Raw genomic sequence first — 24379 nt, 5'->3', positions numbered from 1 at the left:
CAATATTCACCTTTATCCAAAGATTAGGGGAGGATCCAGATCAGAGCCCACCAATGAGAGGTCAGGCGGGAAAAGGGTGGCTACACCCTCTCCCCTTTGTGTGTTTCCCACCTGGGCAGGGGACAGGATGCCCCTGAACCGGTTCCAGGCAGTGTATGCAGAATGTAGGCACTGGGGAAGCCTACGTGCAACTCTGAACGGCATCCTATGGTGCACCCACCCAGTTCCAATCCACATAGTCTGTCTGGGGAGGTGGGAACACCTCCCTGCAACAGGATCCCTATTGTCCAGCTGCCGTGGCTGGAGTTCTGCCCAGCAACAGGCAGCCAGAGTCTTGTGGGTGGCGGGTAGCATCCATTTTGTACTACGCGTGCACTTTTAAATTGGTGTCTAAATTCTGCCGCTTTTCCCATATCGCCCCTCTAGCAGGGGGGAATCATGCCCTCAGTCCCATGGCTGGATTGGGGGTATGATTCCTACATGTTTGACACCAAACACGATATGGTTCTGTGTAGCCATTCTCAAGTTATCACGCTATCGCGATATACTTATAATGCGGTTAAGAGTATATGGTATGGCTACACTACAAACAACCCAGCAATGATTTTACGAAGGTTGGAGAGGGGCCCTACTCAGGTAGGGGTCCCCCCTCACACATATCTCAGCACCCTGCCTGGGTGACCTATGAGGATATATGTGTTGTATTAAGTGGGATACAGGATACCTATATCCCTGTAAGGAGTGCAAGCACCACCTTACCCAGACTACAGTAGTGGTCTGGTGGTGCCATTTGGTATGGCTGTCCCAGGGGTGGCACAATATGTGCTGCAGCCCCTGGTAGGCCTCTGAGGGACCCATGCCCTGGGTACCTAGGGTACCATCTACAAGGGCTGATAGGGTGTCCTCAGTATCCAATTGGAAGGTGCCTAGGGTACTCACATCAGTTTAGAGAAGAAGCAGATAGGCTGGGGTCCTGGATGGCAGGGCCACAGCCTGGCTAGTGTCATAAAACAGTCAAAACATCAGCAAAAAGTTGGGGGCAACTATGCAGTCGATGCCACTCTCCTACAGGATTAGAAAATGTTATGTTTTCTCCATCCCCACACACTGACCTTTGATTCTAGCACACAATGTTCTGGAGAGACTGAATTTGGCCTTCATTCTTTTTCAAAACGTAATACTGACTTTGGAACTTTTTTTCTATGATTATATTTTTTTCTTCCCGTCCCAAAATTGTATTTTTCATTTTTTGGCACAGTAATCTGCTTATAGTAGAACTATTCATAGAGAGCAGAATTCTTTGATAACACTTCCAGGGACAGTATGCCACCTTGTCATGAATAACAAATTGACTTGTGTAACCTGATATGAAATGGTTTCGGCCCCTTTTTTTCTCTGTATTTACGAGCCATTTCATCACATGTATATATTTTGGTTCATTCATTTAGCATTCCAAAGTGATCCTATGCTTAGAAGGGAACATTGCCTTTGATATGTACAACACTTTATGAATAGCAATGGTTTGTAATGTATTTTTAGAACATATGTTTTTAGTTTATTTTAGCAAACTCATGTGATACTCTGTTTTAAGATATGTTTAGAACGTTTACGATTTAGTAACGTCGTTCATACGAAACTGGAGTGGGTGTTGTGTGCAGATTTAGATTCCGTATATAGGTTTCCCGATTTATGCCCTTATATAGGTACAATTCACATTTCCCTTATTTGGACATAAAAATCCGGCCCTTATTTAGACATTGTCCGTTCAAACCAAATACAGGCATGGCCACCTACATCCGTCCATCCACGTCTTGGAAAACCAGACCCTTAAGCCTTTAGGAATTTCCCTCAGCTTGAATATTGATTTCTCCAAGAACTCATTAAGTATGCATGAACATCTATTCCTTAGGGGTTCATTCATAACGTTCCTCTGTCTGACTTTTATGTCAATACTGGCTTTCCTAGACACCTTCAAGGTATAAATATACCAGCACTTGCCCTGGCAAATTGCGGATCCTGGAGGATTCGATCCAACCCAGACTATCCGGTTCGCCACGGCAAGTTCGGAAGAAGATCAAGTTCCAGCCTGATGCACTGACCTGACGCTGCCATCCTCCTCGCAGAGAATCCAGCTCCAGTGCTCTCTGACTTCCCTTGCGGGGGGTTAGATCGAGTCCAGAAAAGAGATTTCTCCCTCTCTCATTCCAAGGTATGGAGCTGACTAGAACTTAGAGAAACTTTTGGCAACTCTTAGCTAAACTAAAATAGAGCTAGCTATACTTTAGAAATGACACCTACTTCAAACCTCGTACTGCACTTAGGTTAGGTACACTGGGGTAGAAAAATTTAGAAGCATCAGATGAGTATCACATTTTAGCTTAGGTTATTTATGTATGTATTTTGATTAATATATGTCGTAGCTACAAACCATGCTATTGCAGTATCATTTTATCTTACTGCTAACCTCGTACATATTGTACTTTCCAGTCTGTTTTACGATTGTAGCAATTCATATCTCTAGCATGAGAAATAAGACTGTTCAATAAACCCTTTTATTGAAATGCTCGTCTCTCTATTTCTGTGCAACTCTGTAGAAATGAAGCATGCATGATTGACTGAGTGAAACTGTTATCTATTGTTTCCACGATTCTGAGACTGTTCTGATTCTAAAAGGAAACAAAGTTGTCATGTTTATGCAGTTGTCTGAGGCTAATCCCTTCTTGTATATTCGAGAAGTTTCTAGTGACCTCTGAGCTGGCACACACAAGTAATTAAGTTTAATAAACTCGATAGAGACATACTGACCTTAGTCCTATGTCAAATCTATAGTGTATGTTATTCCAATGCGCAGAGCCTATCAGGGATATAGGAACTACACTTCACACTCTATAATATACCACTAAACCAGAAATCCAGTGCTCAAGGGTTATTTATTACATTTAATTGAAAACCTTATTCCCTCAAACATCATGTCTTCTTTTTCGGAAACAGAGATATTTAACACATGTAGACAAAAATATAAAATTCATATATGGCATACACAATTTAATCTAATCCAATATGCAATAATATTAAAATCCGGCGAAAATTATCACAATCATAAACATAATAATAAAACAATAATACAATAAAAATAGGAGAACCTATCTACACAGTAGCAAACTGACTGTTGTACAGATTGATCCAACACTATGCATCAAGTTCGTATTCGGTAGATATTTCAATTTGTTCCTTCCCCAAAGTTCTTGTGGTCGCATTTAAAATGTAGTTTGCGTCAACACGTTTCTGTGGTACATCACTTTATTTTACAGCCACCTTCCTCAGGACTCAAATTTTAGGGGACTGTTTCTCCATCAAGTATTTAAAACAGTAATCTAAATGGGGAACAAAATCATATAGGAAAGGGGTTTTAGTTTCTATACTATCAGTCTCTTTAGCCATCCCTCCCTGTTCGTCATAGCACTCCATTATTCCCCCACCCTGATAAAGAAGAGGGGGGAGAAAAGGGAAACCCACCCTTCAACATCTTCATGTGTAAAGAACAATAATCCATTTGTGCTTAATGTCTAGCCTCGGTGGTATGTGAACAAGAGTCACCCATAGGTAACCCATGAACCTCTCTCTATCAATGGCCTACATATAACCCCCATTTTCATCCACATTCTTACATCATTCAGTAAAGGGAAAGTAACCAGATAGAAAAGGGAGGGCCGGGACCACGAAAGTATTAGCACTCACCACTGCTGGTGTAGTGTTTCTTGTTTAGACCATGGTCAGGTTTGTGGCGTATTGACTACTCACAACTGTCCCTTGTCATCTTGGTTAAAATCACTCTTGCATAATTACTGTGATAAAAAAAGACAACAACTTATACTCCGTAATGGGGAACTTCTAGTTTGTGCTTTCTTCTGTAGGGGAAGATTACTAAATTTCTTAATTCCCAAATGCACTGATTATGTTTTCCAATGGCCTTTTCGTGTTTCCTGTTTTTTATTACAGGGAAACTAGTTCTCCTGTTGTATGGCATCCACTGGGAGACGATGCACCCTTACTTCGGTTTCATTCTACACAAGAAGTGGTCAATTAAGGATAAAAAGTTTTGTCGCTAAAACACAAAGAACATCACCCCACAAATGTTTAGATGAAGTGATTATGGCGGGCAGATGAAAGAAAATACTAGATTGTAATGCCATTTAAAAGTAACACCAATTTTATCTGATACTTGTGGCTTTTTATATTCGATTTTAAGGCCAACCTTAATTTCTAAAGCTTTTCAGCCGTCTAAGCTAATATCTATGAATATTTAAAGAGTCTCTGCTCTATTTTATCATAGATCTTCTGTATACAACCTTAAAAATAAGCCTGTTGTTAAGAACTCAAACGGTAACGGTGAAGTTGAACGAGTTTTTTATTATGATAAATACACCAACACAGGCTCCAGTGACGGAGCTCAGGAATGTGCTGCGCGTCGGGTCATCAGCTGTCAACTGTCAGATGATGTTGCCAGCTGATGAGGGTGCGAGCAGTATGGTGTCCTCGCAGGGACACAACAGGTAACACATATGGTGTCCTCACAGGGACACAACTGATAGACGTAACACATCATCCCCCGAAAGAACAGAGATAGAACAGTAGAGGAAGAGAAGAGAGAGAGAGAGAGAGAGAGAGAGAGAGAGAGAGAGAGAGAGAAAGAAAGAAGGATTATGAGACTGGAGAGGGGAGTAAAATACAATGCTGAAATACACAATATACAGGTTGCTATTCACAAATGTAGTCTGAAAGTCTCACTGGGGGGTAACACCCTTCTCCCGACTCTGCTGGTGCATACCGGGGGCGCTTCCCCCATCTCAGGGATGGGAGGTAGCTGTCTGCTGACTCTACCCGTGATGCTGTTCCGGGGGGGAGCCTGTACACAGTTTGCCGGCTGAGGAGGAGCTCTGCTGGTCGAGGCAGACTCATATGTGGTGGGCTCTTGTTAAGACTTACATTCGGATGAATCAGACAATGGTCTGCTGTTTTTAGGGTTTGTTCTTGACAGAATGCACCTTTGGTAGGGGTGGCAGTTTTCTCAGATATGTGTCTGCACACTGAGAGGGCAGAAAAGTGCCACACTCTTCCGTCGCTTAACAGGGCTGTTGCTATTAGCTAATTGGATGATGCCCTTTAAGACTCTATTAAACCTCTCCACTGCCTTATTCCCAGCAGGGTGGTAGACGGAGGTTGTCTTGTGTTCAATTTGATTTCTTTCTGTATACGCTCTGAAAGCATCGGACATGAATTGTGGCCCATTGTCGCTGACAATTTGTCTAGGTAGTCCTTCTCTTATGAATAAGCCATCTAGGAATTCAACAATGTTTTTTTGAATCGGGTGTAGTGAGAAACTTGATTTCGGGCCACTTGGTAAAATAATCTATGATGACAACGATGTACCATTGTTCATCACGTTCCATGACTGGCCCCATTATGTCCACCGCTGCTCTTTCTCACGGCATGGAGGGGCAAGAGATAGGATGTAAAGGAGGTCTAAGCGTGACCTGCGTTTTGTCGGAGTTTATGCACATGTTGCATTCTCTGACCAACCTTTCTACTGCGGTACTGATTCCTGGCCACCAGTAGCTTTCTTTTACCCTGCTTTTAGTTTTTACTATTCCCAAGTGACCCTCATGACATAAGTCCATTATTCTTTTCCTTAGAGTAACGGGGGAAACTGCTCTTCCACTCCTCAACAGCAAACTCTTTTCGTATGATAGTTCGTCCTTTACTTCAAAAAATTGTCTTAAAGTATCAGTGAGTGTGCTTTTGCATGCCCACCCATTCTGTACCATGTCTATTACTTTACACAGATCAGTGTCTTTTTCTAGCTCTGCGAGCCATTCTTTTTTAGAGATCCCCTGGAAGTTCTCATTTATGCTTGCGACACATGTATCTTCACTTTCTGTGGAGTTATCCTGCTTTAAATTCCTGACTGGCATTCTGCTTAGAAAGTCTGGCACCACGTTTTTTACACCTGGTACATAATGAATAGTGTAGTTGTAATCAAACAAACGCACCGACAAGCGTGCTAACCTGGGAGATGCTGTATACAAACCTGCCGTGGTGAACACTTTTGTGAGGGGCTTGAGGTCTGTGCACAAGGTGACTTTGTTTCCCCACACAAATTGACGGAAATGTTCTAAAGCCCATATGCATGCTAATGCCTCACGTTCAATCACTGAAAATCTTCAGTTGGCGTCAGTGATCGTGATGCGAATGCGATGGTGCTTTCTATTCCCTTACAGTCTTTTTGGGTTAGCACAGCACCCAGACCCTTAGAACTAGCGTCCGTGGTGATTGTGCTTTTGAGCAAAGGGTCAAACCCCTGTAGTGGCATGGTCTCACACATTTCTTTTTTGAGAGAGATGAATGTGCTATGACACACTTCGCTCCATTCGAATTTGTTCTTCATTTTTAGTAATTGTCTCATTTCATAGGTCTTGCTTGAAAAGTTTTCAATAAACTTTGCATAAAACTCAACAAGGCCCATGAAGGACCTCAATTCATCTTTGTTACTGGGTACAGGCGAGTCCCTGATGGCGTGTAGTAGTTCCTGCTGAGGGCTGATTCCATCACCGTTAATTTCATGCCCAGATAGTTTACTGAACTACATGCGAATTTGCATTTTTTGTGTTCTGCAGGAAGCCCTTTGGAGTCTAAAATTTTGAGTACTTGTTCAACCTTCTCATCGTGTTCCTCTCTTGTCTTTCCCATTACAAGGATGTCACCTTGGAACATCAGTATCCCAGTCACTCCCTTGAAAATATTGCTCATCAGTCGTTGAAACATAGCGGCTGCTGATGCCAGACCGAACGGAACCCTCGTGAACTGGTAACACCCGAAGGGTGTGATGAAGGCTGTAAGTTTCTTACTGTCACGATGAAGCGGGACCTGGTGGTATGCTGCTTTTAAATCAATCATTGAAAACCACTTAACCCCTTTAGTTGTTGCTAACATTTCGTTTATCTTCGGGAGGGGAAATTGCTCAACCACTATATTATTGTTAAGGTCGTGTAAGTCAATACACAGTCTCAAACTGCCATTGGGGCGTTTTGCCACGACTAAGGGCGCAATCCACTCCGAGGCCTCCACCTGTTCTATAATTCCATCTTCGAGCAATTTCTCTAATTGCGTTCTTACTTCTTCTCTTATCGAAAATGGAAGATTCCTAACCTTATGTACAGCGGGGTTTGCATTTGCTTTAACCTGGATCTTATGTTGGTATCCTTTCAATGCACCAATCTTGCCATTAAACTCATTGCTGTATTTGCTCATCACGGTTTTACCATAATCGTCTTCACCTTGGACAACAAGAACTGGTTCATTTTTGCTTGGGTCGAGAATAATTCCTAAATGTCCTTGGTCCATCCATCCCAGCATGGAAGGACCAACGGTGGACACGTATAGTTTGCAGACCGACTCTCTTCCCTTGTATTAGAATTTTAGTCTTCTGAAACCACACACATTTATCGGTTCTCCTGTGAAAGATTTATTTTAATGTCTGCTTTATCTAGCTCTTTCCCAATGCTAGGTGAGAATTTCTCTTCCCAGGTCTTCTTGTTCACAATAGTATATGGGGATCCTGAATCTGCAACTATGCTGATACTAACTCCACCTATTGTCATGTCACATATGTTTTTTTTGTCCTGTTAACTGTACTGTCACTGATCTCATTGACTTGTTGGTCCTCTATGCTGAGTACACATATGTCTACGTCTTCTTCATCATGTGACTCTAAGTTGTATCATATACAACTCGAATTGAGCGTGTATTCCTCCTGCGGCACACCTTTTGAAAATGGCCTACGACGCCACAAAATGTGCATTTCACACCTCTTGATGGGAAGTTTTTGTCATCTGCCCAGTGTGAGTTGTTTCCGCACCTGTAGAAGCACCTCGTCTCGTTGCTTTGTTGTCTACTGTATGTAGACCTTTGTGCGGTATTGCTCCCTTTTTGTCTTGGTTTATGTTTCGCTTGAATCACCCTGCTCACGGTTCCATCTTCCTTTTTTTCCTTTTTTTCTCTGGATTCTGAAATAACTGCTTTGGCTCAGCGTCCAGTCAATTCGGCTTTTCTTGCAATATCAATTATGTTTTGCCCATAGATTGTCTTGTATGTCTGAATTTGACCCCTGCATGACTATTTGATCCCTTATAAATTCGTCATGCAGAACTCCAAAACAACAGTTCAGGGCTAATTCCTTGAGTGCGGACACATAGTCATCAACAGACTCTTCTTTGCCCTGCTTCCTATGGAAGAATTTGTACCTGTCTACCCCTACACACACGGTGGGCTTGTAGTATGTATTCAGGTCATCAATTGCATTGGCATAGACATTATCCTCACTTTCTCCCCTGACCTTTTTGTTAATTTTGCTGTAGACCTTCTTGCCACCAGCCCCTAAACAATGCAGCAAAAGTTTGAGTTTCTTTTTGGGGGAGAACTCATCATCATCATCGAATTGCGAAATATAATTCTCAAAATACTCTCTCCATTCTTCCAACTTGATCACGGGATCACCCGCGCCAGGTAGGAATGCTTGCCGTGGGGAAAGATTCCATAAGTATCCTGATGCCATGATAAAATGTCCTGGTTTTAGGAAAGTTGCAACCAGACTACACCGAGTCAAGGAAATCTCTTTTATTGCTGTAGGGTGATTATTGTTCAGAAAAGCACTCCATGAGTAAGTGTTAACCCCTTTTATTTTTTTATTGTGTACAAAGTTTTTCAGTTCACGCATTGAGCACTGTCTATATTTGTTTTTTTACTCGTAGCACATGCTTTATGTAGCCTGCGAGCTCAGCACCATACCTTTGTCCAGTTTGTTGTCCGCTTTGTGCTCACGCCTCTTGTTTAGCGAGGGATTTCCCCAGTTAGAAGTGTAGCGATAACTCTTTTCACGACATTACGGCGCTTCCCGTTTCTCTTGAATTTTAAGATGGCGCATAGTGAAAGTGCGCATTGCGTCACCAGAAAGACTAGACAGCCTCCTCCACAAATGTGGTTTCCTCGCTGTGCGTGGCACGTCACCTTGTAACCCTCATGTGTTAGTGACGTATGCACCAGCTGGCGGTTGACTTAGTTTTTTCCGTTGAACCACCTTCAACTGTAAGCTGCTGAGTGCCACACAGTGCTTCAAATTAACATAAAGTCTCTTCTTAAAACGTTCTTCATATTCAATTTACTTTCTTAAAATGTCTCGTTTTATACTAGTAACTTCCCATTTTCCAATGGTATTAAATTTATGTTTAGTATGAATTTCTCTTAGCAGTTCTGTTCGAATCCACAATAAAATTCATGAACCTGTCTTTGAATATCTTGCGTTGTCTTATTTTTCCATGCAGATGTGAATCTTTTCACTTTAATATCTGTTTTTTGAGACGCTGCACAAGAATGTTTTTCATTTCTTCCAAAGTAGCTGGGTTCCGGTGTTGGTGCCTCGTTGCTACTTTGTTAAGAACTCAAACGGTAACGGTGAAGTTGAACGAGTTCTTTATTATGATAAATACACCAACACAGGCTCCAGGGACAGAGCTCAGGAATGTGCTGCGCGTCGGGTCATCAGCTGTCAACTGTCAGATGACGTTGCCAGCTGATGAGGGCGCGAGCAGTATGGTGTCCTCGCAGGGACACAACAGGTAACACATATGGTGTCCTCACAGGGACACAACAGGTAACACATATGGTGTCCTCACAGGGACACAAAACTGATAGACGTAACACCTGTCCTTTCAAAATACCAGCAATTACGCTGTTATGGCCTCGATAGTAACAATGTGACCGGGAGGTTGGCAGATATATTTAAAAAGATGGTACATTTCTATACTTGAATACGCTCGCCTTCAAAGCTGGAGAGAAAGCAGGCTAAACCTATTTATTCGCCCTTTCCCCTCCCTATAGCCTGATAGCAAAGCAGGTTCAACTCGCTTCTTAGTTCGTCTTACCTTCGCACGGCACGTAGCGTCCAGTTCGGAATCAATGAGTAAATGATTCCAAAAGCCATGCCTTATTTAGAGCAAAGCTTCGCCGGAAAGCGTGCTATGTTACGTCCTTCCGGATGACCTGATGCATGCTTATTGCGCATGACTGGCGGCCATATTGGAGTGTCAGTGTTCAACCTTCTCGTCAGTAATAAAACGATTTCCCTCAAAACGGTATGGAATGTATGTTGTTAACATACAAGCGTTTTGTCACCTGGTCACACCTCAATTTCACAGGGAAACATGACCCTTTTTTGGCAAAGTGCCTAGCTGTAGTTTTTTAACCTTAGCTCCGCCGGCACCTAGGGAAACCTAGCACACCTATACATTTTTTAAAACTAGACACCCAGGGGAATCCAGGATGGGGAAACTTGACTGCCTCCCACCAGGGTCTGTTACCCAGAATCCCTTGCAAACCTAATAAATTGTAAAAAAAAAAAAAATCATTTCCCACACATTTCTGTGGTGGAAAGTTCTGGATTCTGCGTGGATCCACAAATTTTCACCCACGCCGCATTCCCCAAAGTTTTACGAGAAAAATGGTACCTCACTTGTGCGGGTCGGCCTAGTGCCCGCGACAGGAAACGGCGCAAAACGCAACGTGGTCACACCTCAATTTCGCAGTGAAAAATAACCCTTTTTTGGCAAAGTGCCTAGCTGTAGTTTGTGAACCCTAGCTCTGCCGGCACCTAGGGAAATCTAGCAAACCTATACATTTTTGAAAACTAGACACCCAGGGGAATCCAGGATGGGGTGACTTGATTGCCTCCCATCAGGGTCTGTTAACCAGAATCCCTTGCAAACCTAAAAAATTGTCCAAAAAAACTCATTTCCCCCACATTTCTGTGGTGGAAAGTTCTGGATTCTGCGTTGATCCACAAATTTCCACCCACTTCGCGTTCCCCAAAGTCTTACGAGAAAAATGGTACCTCACTTGTGTGGGTCGGCCTAGTGCCCGTGACAGGAAACGTTGCAAAAAGCAACGTGGTCACACCTCAATTTTGCAGGGAAACATGACCCTTTTTTGGCAAAGTGCCTAGCTGTAGTTTTTTAACCTTAGCTCCGCCAGCACCTAGGGAAACCTAGCAAACCTATACATTTTTGAAAACTAGACATCCAGGGGAATCCAGGATGGGGAAACTTGACTGCCTCCCACCAGGGTCTGTTACCCAGAATCCCTTGCAAACCTAAAAAATTGTCAAAAAAAACACATTTCTCCCACATTTCTGTGGTGGAAAGTTCAGGATTCTGCGCGGATCCACAAATTTCCACCCACTCCGCGTTCCCCAAAGTCTTATGAGAAAAATGGTACCTCACTTGTGTGGCTTGGCCTATTACCCGCGACAGGAAACGGTGCAAAATGCAACGTGGTCACACCTCAATTTCGCAGTGAAAAATGACCCTTTTTTGGCAAAGTGCCTAGCTGTAGTTTGTGAACCCTAGCTCTGCCGGCACCTATGGAAACCTACCAAACCCACACATTTCTGAAAACTAGACACCCGGGGGCTTCCAGGGAGGTATGGCTTGCGTGGATCGCCCAACATTTCCTTACCCAGAATCCCCTGCAAACCTCAATTTTAGCTGAAAAAATCACTTTTTTCACATATTTTTGTGGGAAAGTTGTGGCATCACCGGGCTCACACAAATTTCCTACCACCCAGCGTTCCCCCGGGTCTCCTGATAAAAATGGTGCCTCACTCGTGTGGGAGGCCGAAGTACCCGCGACAGGCAAGGGCCCAAAACTTAGTGAGGCGACATCAAAATTGCCTATCTCAAAACCACCTGGTTTTGCAAGGGGGGTCACCTGGGTCTTTGGCCCGTGCTCGGCGGCCATCTAGGGAAACCTACCAAACCCACACATTTCTCAAAACTACGCACCTGGGGGCTTCCAGGGAGGTATGGCTTGTGTGGATCCCCCAACGTTTCCTTACCCAGAATCCCCTGCAAACCTCAATTTTACCTGAAAAAATAACTTTTTTCACACATTTTTGTGTGGGAAAGTTGTGGCATCACCAGGCTCGCACAAATTTCCCACCACCCAGCGTTCCCCCAGGTCTCCTGGTGAGGCACCATTTTTATCGGTGGGGGTTGCCAAAAACGGGCATGCCAATGCCACCACCCTAATAAAAATTTGCCCAAAAAAATCCCTGGCATCTAGTTGGCTTTTTGCCCCCCGCGGGGAGCAGATTGGGGCTACTACCCCATCTGCCCCCTGGGGGGGCAAGAAGGCTGTAATTTTTGTGGGGGAGGGGGTGGGGGCATGGGCATGCCCATTTTGGGCAGCCCCCACCCTAATAAAAAGTTGCCCAAAAAAATCCCTGGCATCTAGTGGGCTTTTTGCCCCCACGGGGGGCAGATTGGGGGCTACTGCCCCATCTGCCCCTGGGGGGCAGGAAGGCTGTAATTTTTGCATGGGAGGGGGTGGGGGCATGGACATGCCCATTTTGGGCTGCCCCACTCTAATTCAAATTTGCCCCAAAAACACCCTGGCATCTAGAGGGCTTTTTGCCCCTCCCCCCCGGCGCGGCAGATTGGGGGCTAATGCCCCCATCTGCCACCCAGGGGGGGCTAAAAGTCCACTACACACCAGGGATTTTTTGGGCAAACTTTAATTAGGGTGGGGGTTGCCCAAAATGGGCATGTCAATGCCCCCGCCCTAATTAAAATTTGCCAAAAAAATCCCTGGCGTCTACTGGGCTTTTTGCCCTCCAGGGGGGGCAGGAAGGCAGTCATTTTTGTGTGGGAGGCGGTGGGGGCATGGGCATGCCTGTTTTGGGCAGCCCCCACCCTAATACAAATTTGCCTAAAAAAAATCCCCGACTAATGGGCTTTTTGCCTCACGGGGTTGCAGATTGGGGGCTAATGCCCCATCTGTCCCCCAGGGGAAGCAGAAAGCCTACTAGACACCAGGGATTTTTTTTTGGACAAATGTAAATTAGGGTGGGGGTTGCCAAAAACGGGCATGCCAATGCCCCCACCCTAATAATAATTTGCCAAAAAAAATCCCTGGCGTCTAGTGGGCTTTCTGCCCCCCCAGGGGGCAGATTGGGGGCTAATGCCCCAACTGCCCCCCGGGGGGGCAGGAAGGCTGTAATTTTTGCGGGGCCGGGAGTAGGGGCATGCGCTTGCCCATTTTGGGCTGCCCCACTCAAATTCAAATTTGCCCCAAAAACAGCCCTGGCATCAGAGGGCTTTATGCCCCCCCGGCGGGGCAGATTGGGGGCTAATGGGGGGCAGGAAGGCTGTCATTTTTGCAGGGGAGGGGGTGGGGGCATGGGCATGCCTGTTTTGGGCAGCCCCCACCCTAATTCAAATTTGCCTAAAAGAATCCCTGACGACTAATGGGCTTTTTGCCCTGCCGGGGGTGCAGATTGGGGGCTAATGCCCCCACCTGCCCCCCAGGGGGAGCAGAAAGCCTACTAGACGCCATGGATTTTTTTGGGCAAATTTGAATTAGGGTGGGGGTTGCCAAAAATGGGCATGCCAATGCTACCACCCTAATAAAAATTTGCCCCAAAAAATCCCTGGCGTCTAGTGGGCTTTTTGATCCCCCCCAGGGGCAGATTGGAGGCTACTGCCCCATCTGCCCCCGGGGAGGCAGGAAGGCTGTAATTTGTTTCGGGGAGGGGGTGGGGGAATGGGCATGCCCATTTTGGGCAGCCCCTACCCTAATTCAAATTTGCCCCAAACTAACCCTGGCGTCTAGTGGGCTTTTTACCCCCCCCCCCCCCCGGGGGGCAGAACGGCAGTAATGGAAAAAAAATCCCTGGCGTCAAGTGGACTTTCTGCCCCCCCCTGGGGGGGCAGATGGGGGCTACTGCCCCATCTGCTCCCCAGGGGGGCAGAAAGGCTGTAATGGTGGTGGGGGCATTGGCATGCCTGTTTCGGTCAGCCCCCACCCTAAAAAAAATGGTGCAAAAACAAAATCCCTGGCGTCTAGTGGGCTTTCTGCCCCCCGGGGGGCAGATTGGGGGCTACTGCCCCACAAATGTTGTGGCCGTGGGGGTGGGGGCATTGGCATGCCCGTTTTGGGCAGCCCCCAACCCTAATTAATACCTCATAAGAAAATCCCTGGTGTCTTGTGGGCTTTCTACCCCCCGGAGGGCAGATTGGGGGCTACTGCCCCATCTACCCCCCAGGGGGGGCAGAAAGGCTGTAATGGTGGTGGGGGTGGGGGCATTGCCGTGCCTGTTTCGGGCAGCCCACACCCTAAAAACAAAATCGGGCAAAAACAAAATCCCTGGCGTTTAGTGGGCTTTCTGCCCCCCGGGGGGCAGATTGGGGGCTACTGCCCCATCTGCCCCCCAGGGAGGCAGAAAGACTAATTTTGTGCCGGGGTGGGGGCATCTGCATGCCCATTTTGGGCAGCGCCCGCCCCTGATGAATACCTTATAACAAAATCCCTGGTGTCTAGTTGGCTTTCTACCCCCCGGGGGGCAGATTGGGGGCTACTGCCCAATCTACCCCCGGGGGGGCAGAAAGACTAATGATGCCATAATATTTATGGGGGGAGCAAAGGCCCTTGCCCAAGGGGCCGCTCCCCCCTCCCTGGTGCCTAGTGGGTGGATCCCTGCTTGGAGATCGCACTTCTGGGGCGATCCCCAAGCAGGGATCCACTAGGGAGGTGACCATTGGAAAGGGGAGAATCTCCCCTTTCCAACGCTACCTCTCCTGAGTTTCTACGTGCTCAGGGGGCTGAGATAGCCCCCTGAGCACACAGAAACCGAAACTGAAATGAGCCTCTTTACTCATTTCAGTTTCGGTTTCACTGAAATGAAGTCAGCGCGACGTGCACGCCGATCGTCACTTCAGGGAAACCAGGGGGGGGGGCCTCGGGAGCTGGGGAAGCTCTTCCCCAGCTCCCGAGGCTAATTTAGCATAAAAGGAATCCCTCTGGTGCCCGCATCAGAGGAATTTCCCATGCGATGTTTCATGACGAGCTGGACTCGTCATGAGCACATGACCACTGTGTGCCATGACGAGTCCAGCTCGTCATGAGCATCGTAGGGGTTAACTTACATGGGGCCTGTGATAGTTACACTACAAACTTATCCTGCCACCTGCACGGTTCAACGGCAGCAGTGATTAATCCAATCTTTGGTCAACTTTCAAATGGGAGTTACATTATGTTGAATGATCACAGCTGCTGTGGCATGCTGCCAGGTATCCCATATCTAGTAACGGTTATATCCAGAGTCACTTGCTGTATGCAAGTCTTGTTTCCACAAATAGACATAGAAAGGAAGTCGCCTTTATGGCCTTCACTGAATATCTCTTCTATACGAATTGATACTCTAAGCAGAATGAAAGCCATTCTTTTACAAAAAACTGTGCCTTTGACCTCTGCCAAAGAAACCTATGATCTCCACGTCACAAGGACTTCTGCGGAGATACATACCCTTTTGTATACAAACTGCCCCGTGCATTTATCAGAAATGTTAGGTCGTATCTTAAACATGTCTGATACGAGTGGTATTGTACATGTATTTAACACCGTGTGTGCAGGACTGTTAGCACCTTTTCAAGCAGTCCTCGGAATTTTTCCAAACTTCGTGCACTCTGTTTTTGGTGGACTGCCGCTCCTTTTAGCACTCGTTGCAGGAATACTATTTTTGCTCCTACTGCTACGATATGGCAAGCCAAATCACCAGTGACACCCAGTTCACCATGGAAAGAACTCTATTAGAGATGAAGAGTCATGAGCTCATCGTCTAAATTCTTGGTTTATCTTGTCTACAAGAATTTAACACTACTTGGTTTCTGTCATTCAGACCAATCTGGCAAGATTGCATCTTACCTGTTCTACGCTGCTTGCTATGCGGTGAAGAATGCGTGCTGGACATTTGTCTGACACTCCCATCAGTCATGCCTATGGATATCGATACTCTGCGATAACGGCCCATGCTCTGTGTTGTTCCCAGCGGCTACCATTCCTGATGGCGGCATTCAGTGAGATCTCACAGACACAACATGCTACTGCTGAGGTACGAGAGGAAACACCAGGCGCGCAGGTAACATCCAATTCGGACATTGCTGATGCTTCCCATGGTGAAGGCGATAGTTGGCATCTATGTGCTGTTGATCCTATCTACACGAGGTATTCCAACTCTCACCCACAATGGTAGACGACTTGTTGTCTACAGTGTGAGAAGTTGGCCTGGCATATGCTGTCCTCTAGTTATAGGGGACACCTTGCACCAGCCCAATTCGACTCTTATGATGATAGGTTAAAGACAACCTTTAAAGAAAGCTATCCTAGTGGTAGCTGTGGAGAGCAGCCTTCAGGCTAAGTCTTGAAGGAGTGTTAAGCTTATCCTTTTACCATAGATAACCTCTTGAATAACCAAATGAAAGAGTAGTCCACACAGGTATATATATAAAATATATCTATTTATTCTAGGAATAACCCCACTAGTCTCTTTATGAGGCTAGAGGTGAAGATACAACTCAAACAAGCATTGATAGTTACAATAAATAGCACTGGAATCACTGGGCCCCGGAAAACCATATATCAAAAAAGTGGTATAAGAACCACGACAATTCTACAGACAATGCCTAGGGCATTTAGGGTCGCTGGCCCCTTGTGAAGCCACCCAAGGTAGTGAGGAAGGGGACCCATGGGAGACGCGTGCAGTGGCTAAAGCTACTGTCGGGATCTCTATTAAAGCCTATGGAGAATGTCGCGGTTGAATTTTACAAGTTTCAAAACACTTCTAGCAGGAGTTCAAGTTCAATACTTTAGAGTTAAGCTTTTGAAAGGCCCACACCCACGAGAGTACCGAGGTACCACTGTTACCTGCCCCAGGGAAGCCGGGTGCATAGGTCGTTTTCGATGTGGGGTCGCGGGCTGATTTTCAATGGCAAAACGTGAAGAACTGCTGCTAGCCAAAAGCGTTGTCGTTGTCGTGAAGAATGAAAATGTAGATCTTGTAGAGAAGGACCTGAAAGCAGAGGGGACAGAGTCTGGGTCACGGCACAGTGACCAGGGGGCTCAAGAGAAGGAGCCCTTCAATGTCGGGTGCTTCCAGGTGGAAGAGGTGTAGCTTGGATCGTCAGCCACGGGGTCCAGGAGGCATCAAGGAAGGCCAGCTTCTGGAGGGCAACTGTCCCACAAAGGATGAGGGTCGCTGCGGTATTAGTGTCCGGATTGGATCCACTAAGCCTTGGCAACCGCAACCCATGCAAGAAACACAAAACTGCTACTGGTGCAGACCCACGAGGTCTGAGCAAGGTCTCCAGCAAGGAGACTGAAGAGCAGGCCTGGAGCAACCAGGGGAACTCTTGGAATTGAAGATTGACCTCCACTAGGGCCCACAAGTTGAGAGACAAGGGACCGTGGGAGGCAGCAATTTGGCGTGCGTAAAGATGCGCCCACGGATCGCCGGAGCAGGCTAGGGTGTCGATCTTTGGCACAGATGATGCTGAGTGGTTGGCTCAATAATGAACCAAAGCACAACTTCCCCACTTGTCGGGATCGGGTGCTGCGCAAGAGGTGTCTGGTGTCCTGGGGTATTGGGGATCTCGGCACCCACGGGGTCCACGGTGCTGAGCTTTGTGTGCACACTCACTGGTCTCTGGAATGCTTGAAAACCCACCTCAAGGTAGGAAAGGGTCGTCGATGTCCGTAGGAGCAGTGAGGTTCCAACCGGGTCACTTGCAGTGTTTCAGGTGCCTGCCAAGCAGGGGGGTAACTCCTTTACCCCAAGGGAGATTTCTTCAGGTAGCTGTGTGGCAGCAAGTCGAAGTTCAAGTCTGTGAAGTTCAAGAATAATCTGAGGCTCGGGACCCAGTATTCACCTTTATCCAAAAATTAGAGGAGGGTCCAGATCAGAGCCCACCAATGAGAGGTCAGGTGGGAAAAGGGTGGCTACACCCTCTCCCCTTTGTGTGTTTCCCACCTGGGCAGGGGACAGGATGCCCCTGAACCTGTTCCAGGTGGTGTATGCAGAATGTAGGCACTGGGGAAGCCTACGTGCAACTCTGAAAGGCATCCTATGGTGCACCCACCCAGTTCCAATCCACATAGTCTGTCTGGGGAGGTGGGAACACCTCCATTCAACAGGATCCCTATTGTCCAGCTGCCGTGGCTGGAGTTCTGCCCAGCAACAGGCAGCCAGAGTCGTGTGGGTTGCGGATAGCATCCATTTTGTACTACTTGTGCACTTTTAAATTGGTGTCTAAATTCTGCCGCTTTTCCCATATTGCCCCTCTAGCAGGGGGGAATCATGCCCTCAGTCCCATGGCTGGATTGGGGGTATGATTCCTACATGTTTGACACCAAACACAATATGGTTCTGTGTAGCCATTCTCAAGTTATCACGCTATCGCGATATACTTGTAATGCGGTTAAGAGTATATGGTATGGCTGCACTACAAACAACCCAGCAATGATTTTACGAAGGTTGCAGAGGGGCCCTACTCAGGTAGGAGTCCCCCCTCACACATATCTCAGCACCCTGCCCTGTAGGATTAGCAAGGCCTGCACTAGGGGTGTCCTATGAGGATATATGTGTTGTATTGAGTGGGATACAGGTTAACTATATCCCTGCAAGGGGTGCAAGCACCACTTACCCAGACTACAGTAGTGGTCTGGTGGTGTCAGTTTGTATGGCTGTCCCAGGGTGGCACAATAAGTGCTGCGGCCCTGGTAGGCCTACTGAGGGACCCATGCCCTGGGTACCTAGGGTACCATCTACAAGGGGCTGATAGGGTGTCCTCAGTATCCAATTGGTAGGTACCTAGGGTACTCACATCAGTTTAGAGAGGAAGCAGATAGGCTGGGGTCCTGGATAGCAGGGCCACAGCCTGGCTAGAGTCATAAAACAGCAACAACATCAGCAAAAAGTTGGGGGCAACTATGCAGTCGATGCCACTCTCCTACATAACCCCCCCCAACGCAGGGTCATTAAACTTACCTTGACCAGTTGAGTCTTCATGTTCTAAGTGGAAATATCTGGAGAGGCCATCTGCATTGGCATGGTTGCTTCCAGGTCTATGTTCCACTGTATAGTCCATCCCCTGTAGGGAAATGGACCACCTGAGTAGTTTGGGGTTTTCACCCTTCATCTGTTTTAGCCATAGGAGGGGCTTATGGTCGGTTTGAACAAGGAAGTGAGTGCCAAACAAGTATGGCCTCAGCTTCTTCAAGGCCCAGACCACAGCAAAGGCTTCCCTCTCTATAGCTGACCAACATTTCTCTCTGGGGGTCAACCTTCTGCTAATAAAAGCTACTGGTTGATCCTGGCCCTCTTCATTCAGTTGTGAAAATACAGCACCTACCCCCACATCAGAAGAATCAGTTTGAACTATGAATTCTTTGGAGTAGTTGGGGCTTTGGAGCACTGGAGCAGAGCACATTGCCTGTTTTAGGTCATCAAAAGCTTTCTGACAGCTGACGGTCCACTGAACTTTCTTGGGCATTCTCTTAGAGGTTAAGTCATTTAAAGGGGTCCCAATGGATCCATATCCCTTGACAAATATTCTGTAATAACCAGTCAGGCCTAAGAAAGCTCGGACCTGAGTCTGGGTGGTTGGAGCAACCCAGTCCATGATGGTCTGAATTTTGCTCTGTAGTGGTTGAACCTGGCCTCCACCTACAAGGTGGCCCAGGTACACAACCTGACTCTGCCCTATCTGGCACTTAGTAGCCTTGATAATGAGTCCTGCTTTTTGCAGGGCTTCCAAAACTTTCCTCAAGTGGATCAGGTGATCTTCCCAGGTGGAGCTGAAGACAGCAATATCATCTAGATATGCTGCACTAAAGTCATCCAGGCCTGAGAGGACTTGGTTCACCAAACTTTGAAAAGTGGCAGGTGCATTCTTCAAACCAAAGGGCATCACAATAAATTGATAATGCCCACCAGGGGTAGAAAATGCTGTTTTGGCTTTTGTAGATTCAGCTAACCTTATCTGCCAGTAGCCTGCTGTCAGATCAAATGTGCTCAGATATTTGGATGAGGCCAATTTATCTATGAGCTCATCTGCTCTGGGAATGGGATGTGCATCAGTCCTAGTGACTGCATTGAGTCCTCTGTAGTCGACACAGAGCCTCATCTCTCTCTTACCGTCTTGGGTGTGAGGTTTTGGCACAAGGACTACTGGGCTAGCCCAGGGGCTATCTGAGGGCTCAATGACTCCCAATTCCAACATCTTTTGGACTTCTGTCCTTATGCAGTCCCTGACATGGTCAGGTTGCCTGTAGATCCTATTCTTCACAGGCAGACTGTCCCCAGTGTCCACTTCATGAGTGCACCAGGTGGTCTGACTTGGAGTCAGTGAAAACATATGCCTGCGTGACTGTAGAACTTGTCTGCAGTCAGACTGTTGCTGAGCAGTGAGGCTGCCTGCCAAGGCTACACCATCTACTGACCCATCATCAGGGTTGTGAGAGAGCAGGTCTGGGAGAGGGTCACTCTCCTCCTCCTGTCCCTCATCTGTTGCCATGAGCAAGCCCATGTCAGCCCTGTCCACATATGGCTTCAGTCTGTTTACATGAAGTACCCTATGGGGACTTCTGGGAGTGCCGAGGTCCACCAAGTAGGTGACCTCTCCCTTCTTTTCCAAAATGGTATGGGGTCCACTCCATTTGTCCTGGAGGTCTGCTGGGGCCACTGTTTCCAACACCCATACCTTCTGTCCTGGCTGGTACACCACCAGTACAGCCTTTTGGTCATGCCAGGCTTTTTGCAGTTCCTGGCTTGCCTCAAGGTTTTTAGTCGCCTTCTTCATATACTCAGCCATCCGGGAGCGGAGACCAAGTACATAGTCCACAATATCCTGTTTAGGGGGTTTGAGAGGTAACTCCCATCCCTCCTTTACTAGACAGAGTGGCCCTCTAACAGGGTGACCAAACAAAAGTTCAAAAGGGCTGTAATCAACCCCCTTCTGTGGCACCTCCCTGTATGCAAAGAGAAGGCAGGGCAGAAGAACATCCCATTTTCGCCTAAGCTTTTCTGGGAGCCCTTTGATCATACCCTTGAGGGTCTTGTTGAATCTCTCAACAAGCCCATTGCATTGAGGATGATAAGGGGTGGTGAACCTGTAGTTGACACCACACTCCTTCCACATTGCTTTGAGGTAACTACTCATAAAGTTTGTACCTCGGTCAGATAAGACCTCCCCTAGGGAAACCCACCCTGGAAAAGATTCCCAGGAGGGCCCTTGCCACCACAGGTGCTGTGATGGTCCTAAGGGGAATAGCTTCTGGGTATCTGGTGGCATGATCCACTACCACCAGAATAAACCTGTGCCCAGATGCTGTTGGTGGGTCAAGGGGACCAACTATGTCAATCCCTACCCGTTCAAAGGGAACCCCCACCACAGGTAGTGGTATCAGGGAGGCATTTGTGGATTTACCTGCCTTGCCACTGGCCTGGCAGGTAATGTAAGAGCTACAGAAACTCTTACAATCCTCACTCATTTGAGGCCAATGAAAGTGAGGGATAATTCTGTCCCAAATCTTGTTTTGGCCTAGGTGTCCTGCTAAGGGAATATCATGGGCCAGTGTGAGTAGGAAACCCCTGAACTTCTGAGGTATGACCAACCTCCTGGCTGCACCAGGCTTGGGGTCTCGACCCTCATATATTTTATGGGTTCCACTGGCATTCCCGGCAGCCTCAGCAGCAGCTTGCTGTCTGAGGGGTTCAAGAGTGGGGCAGCTCTGCTGCTCCAGGCTCAAGTCTGCCCTAGAAGGTCCCCCTGTCCCCAAGAACTCAACCTGATCAGGTTCAAGCTCATCTGGGACAGTTCCTTCTTCAGGTGTCAGATCCTCTTCTGCTGAAAGAGTCTCTTCAGACTGATCCTGGGGGGAAGGCCCTGCCTTACCCCTGCTACTCCTCCTCTTGGAAGGTCCTTGGTCCATTTTTCCAGGATCCAAGGCCTGTTCAGTTTGTGTCAGCTTTGCTTTAGACCTTGTCAGCGCAAACACTTCTGCTGGGATACCCAGCATCGCTGCATGGGTAGTTAGCTCCACCTCAGCCCATGCTGAGGTCTCCAAATCATTCCCTAGCAAACATTCTGCTGGTAGGTCTGCACTCACCACAACCTTGTTTAGGCCAGTTACCCCTCCCCAAGAGAAGTTAACAACTGCCAGAGCATGGTTAGTACTGACATTGCTTGCATTGGTCACCTGGTAAATTTCTCCAAGTATGATCTGGCTAGGGTCCACAAGGTCCTTAGTCACCATGGTGACACTGGCCCCTGTATCCCTGTAAGCTAGAGACTACCTTCCATTTATTCTAGGCTGTTGCTTGTATTTGCCCAGGCCACTGGGACTCACAAATAGGGACAGGTCCCCATCAAAAACTAATACAGCCTGAGTAGGCATTCTGACTAGGCCAGATTCCTCTCCAGATCCCAGGGTCAACCCTACTATCCCTTTGTTCTGTGTACCACCACCTATAGCTGGACTAGGGGGAACAGATGCCTTAGGGGCAGGTGTAGTGGTACTTGTGGAGTCTTTGGCCTTGTTGCAGTCTGAAGTCCAATGGGTTTTCTGTTTACAGATTTTACACCATGGCTTCCTTGGCTGCTTAGCTTTGTTGATTTGGGAATTATCAGATGCTGATTTTTGGGGGCCTGTTGAAGACTGCTGGTCTTTTCCCTTTTCCCCACCCTTCTCAGAGTTTTTGGCATCTTCCTTTTTAGTTGCACCCCCCAAGGGCTGGACCTTCTGGTTGATCCTGGTTCTGACCCATTTGTCTGCCGTCTTTCCCAATTCTTGGGGAGAGGTCAGATCTGAGTCCACCAGGTGCTGATGTAGGAGCTGATTCTGACAAATGTTAAGGATCTGCTCCCTCATAATGAGATTGTACAATCCTTGGTAATCATTTACTTTGCTGCCAGTTAACCAACCTTCCAGAGCCTGGATCTCTCAGAATGGTTAGACCCCTCTGAGGGGGATCTGTTCCTTCTGTTTGGATCCACCACTCTCCCATTAGGGATGGAGGGAGTGCCTCTTGGGCCATCACCTCCATGTTGTGAATGGTCTGATTCATCCAGGTCAAGTTCAACTTCCTCTTCCTGGTCCTCGTCAGAGTCCACCACTTGGGTGTCATCTTCAGCAGGATGCCCACCCAACCTGTCTACCCCTTCAGACACTAGAGTCTGCTTGAAGTCTGCTATGAGCAGGATTTCCCTGAGACGTTGAGTGTTGGCACCCTTGTTTGTCTTTAGTTGCCTAGTAGTGCACATCTCCCTAAGCTCTGCAAAAGAGAGGTTGTCATACTTGTTGACTGGGACCCTTGAGGGTCCTTCCAGGGCCTTATGGGCTCCTGAACATAAAGACATGTCTAGTATAGTGGTACTGGTGTATCTACCTACACTAGGAGTGGCCTACTGAACCCTTTCTTGAGTTGTAGTCAAGGTGTACTAAGCCCTCTACACACAACTCCTAAGTTCAGTAGAACTTATTGTATTCTAAGCTTAAATTTATATGTACCTTTAGTACCAAGTGGCTTTCACTTTAGAAATTCAATTTGTTATCTGGTAAAACAATGGCAAGCTTGAATCCAACCGCTGCACACCAATGTGAGAAGTTGGCCTGGCATATGCTGTCCTCTAGTTATAGGGGACACCCTGTACCAGCCCAATTCGACTCTTATGGTGATAGGTTAAAGACAACCTTTAAAGAAAGCTATCCTAGTGGTAGCTGTGGAGAGCAGCCTTCAGGCTAAGTCTTGAAGGAGTATTAAGCTTATTGTTTTACCATAGATAACCTCTTGAATAACCAAATGAAAGAGTAGTCCACACAGGTATATATATAAAATATATCTATTTATTCTAGAAATAACCCCACTAGTCTCTTTATGAGGCTAGAGGTGAAGATACAATTCAAACAAGCATTGATAGTTACAATAAATAGCACTGGAATCACAGGGCCCCAGGGGGGGACCAAACCATATATCAAAAAAGTGGTATAAGAACCACGACAATTCTACAGACAATGCCTAGGGCATTTAGGGTCGCTGGCCCCTTGTGAAACCACCCAAGGTAGTGAGGAAGGGGACCCACGGGAGACGCGTGCAGTGGCTAAAGCTACTGTCGGGATCTCTATTAAAGCCTATGGAGAATGTCGCGGTTGAATTTTACACGTTTAAAAACACTTCTAGCAGGAGTTCAAGTTCAATACTTTAGAGTTAAGCTTTTGAAGGGCCCACACCCACGAGAGTACCGAGGTACCACTGTTACCTGCCCCAGGGAAGCCGGGTGCATAGGTCGTTTTCGATGTCGGGTCGCGGGCTGATTTTCAATGGCAAAACGTGAAGAACTGCTGCTAGCCAAAAGCATTGTTGTTGTTGTCAAGAATGAAAATGTAGATCTTGTAGAGAAGGACCTGAAAGCAGAGGGGACAGAGTCTGCGTCACGGC

At 47.0% G+C, this 24379-nt stretch overlaps 1 protein-coding gene and 1 long non-coding RNA gene across 3 annotated transcripts in view; one reads left to right on the top strand and one right to left on the bottom strand.

The window, feature by feature from the left end:
- The window catches only part of LOC146867100 (uncharacterized), a 460163-nt gene extending 450067 nt beyond the window's left edge, over positions 1–10096 (bottom strand). For both annotated transcript variants that reach the window (XR_014961070.1, XR_014961071.1), the window contains exon 1: positions 9978–10096. This is a non-coding gene — a long non-coding RNA (uncharacterized LOC146867100). The remainder of the gene's footprint in view (positions 1–9977) is intronic.
- The window catches only part of PKD2L1 (polycystin 2 like 1, transient receptor potential cation channel), a 3023543-nt gene that overhangs the window by 995141 nt on the left and 2004023 nt on the right, over positions 1–24379 (top strand). The gene's annotated exons all lie outside the window — the stretch shown is intronic.

The sequence above is a fragment of the Triturus cristatus genome, chromosome 1_2 (assembly GCF_964204655.1).
Source record: "Triturus cristatus chromosome 1_2, aTriCri1.1, whole genome shotgun sequence".
NCBI classification, from domain to species: domain Eukaryota; kingdom Metazoa; phylum Chordata; class Amphibia; order Caudata; family Salamandridae; genus Triturus; species Triturus cristatus.
The sequence above is the reverse complement of the archived record's forward strand: the minus strand, read 5'-3'. Positions and strand labels throughout refer to the sequence as shown.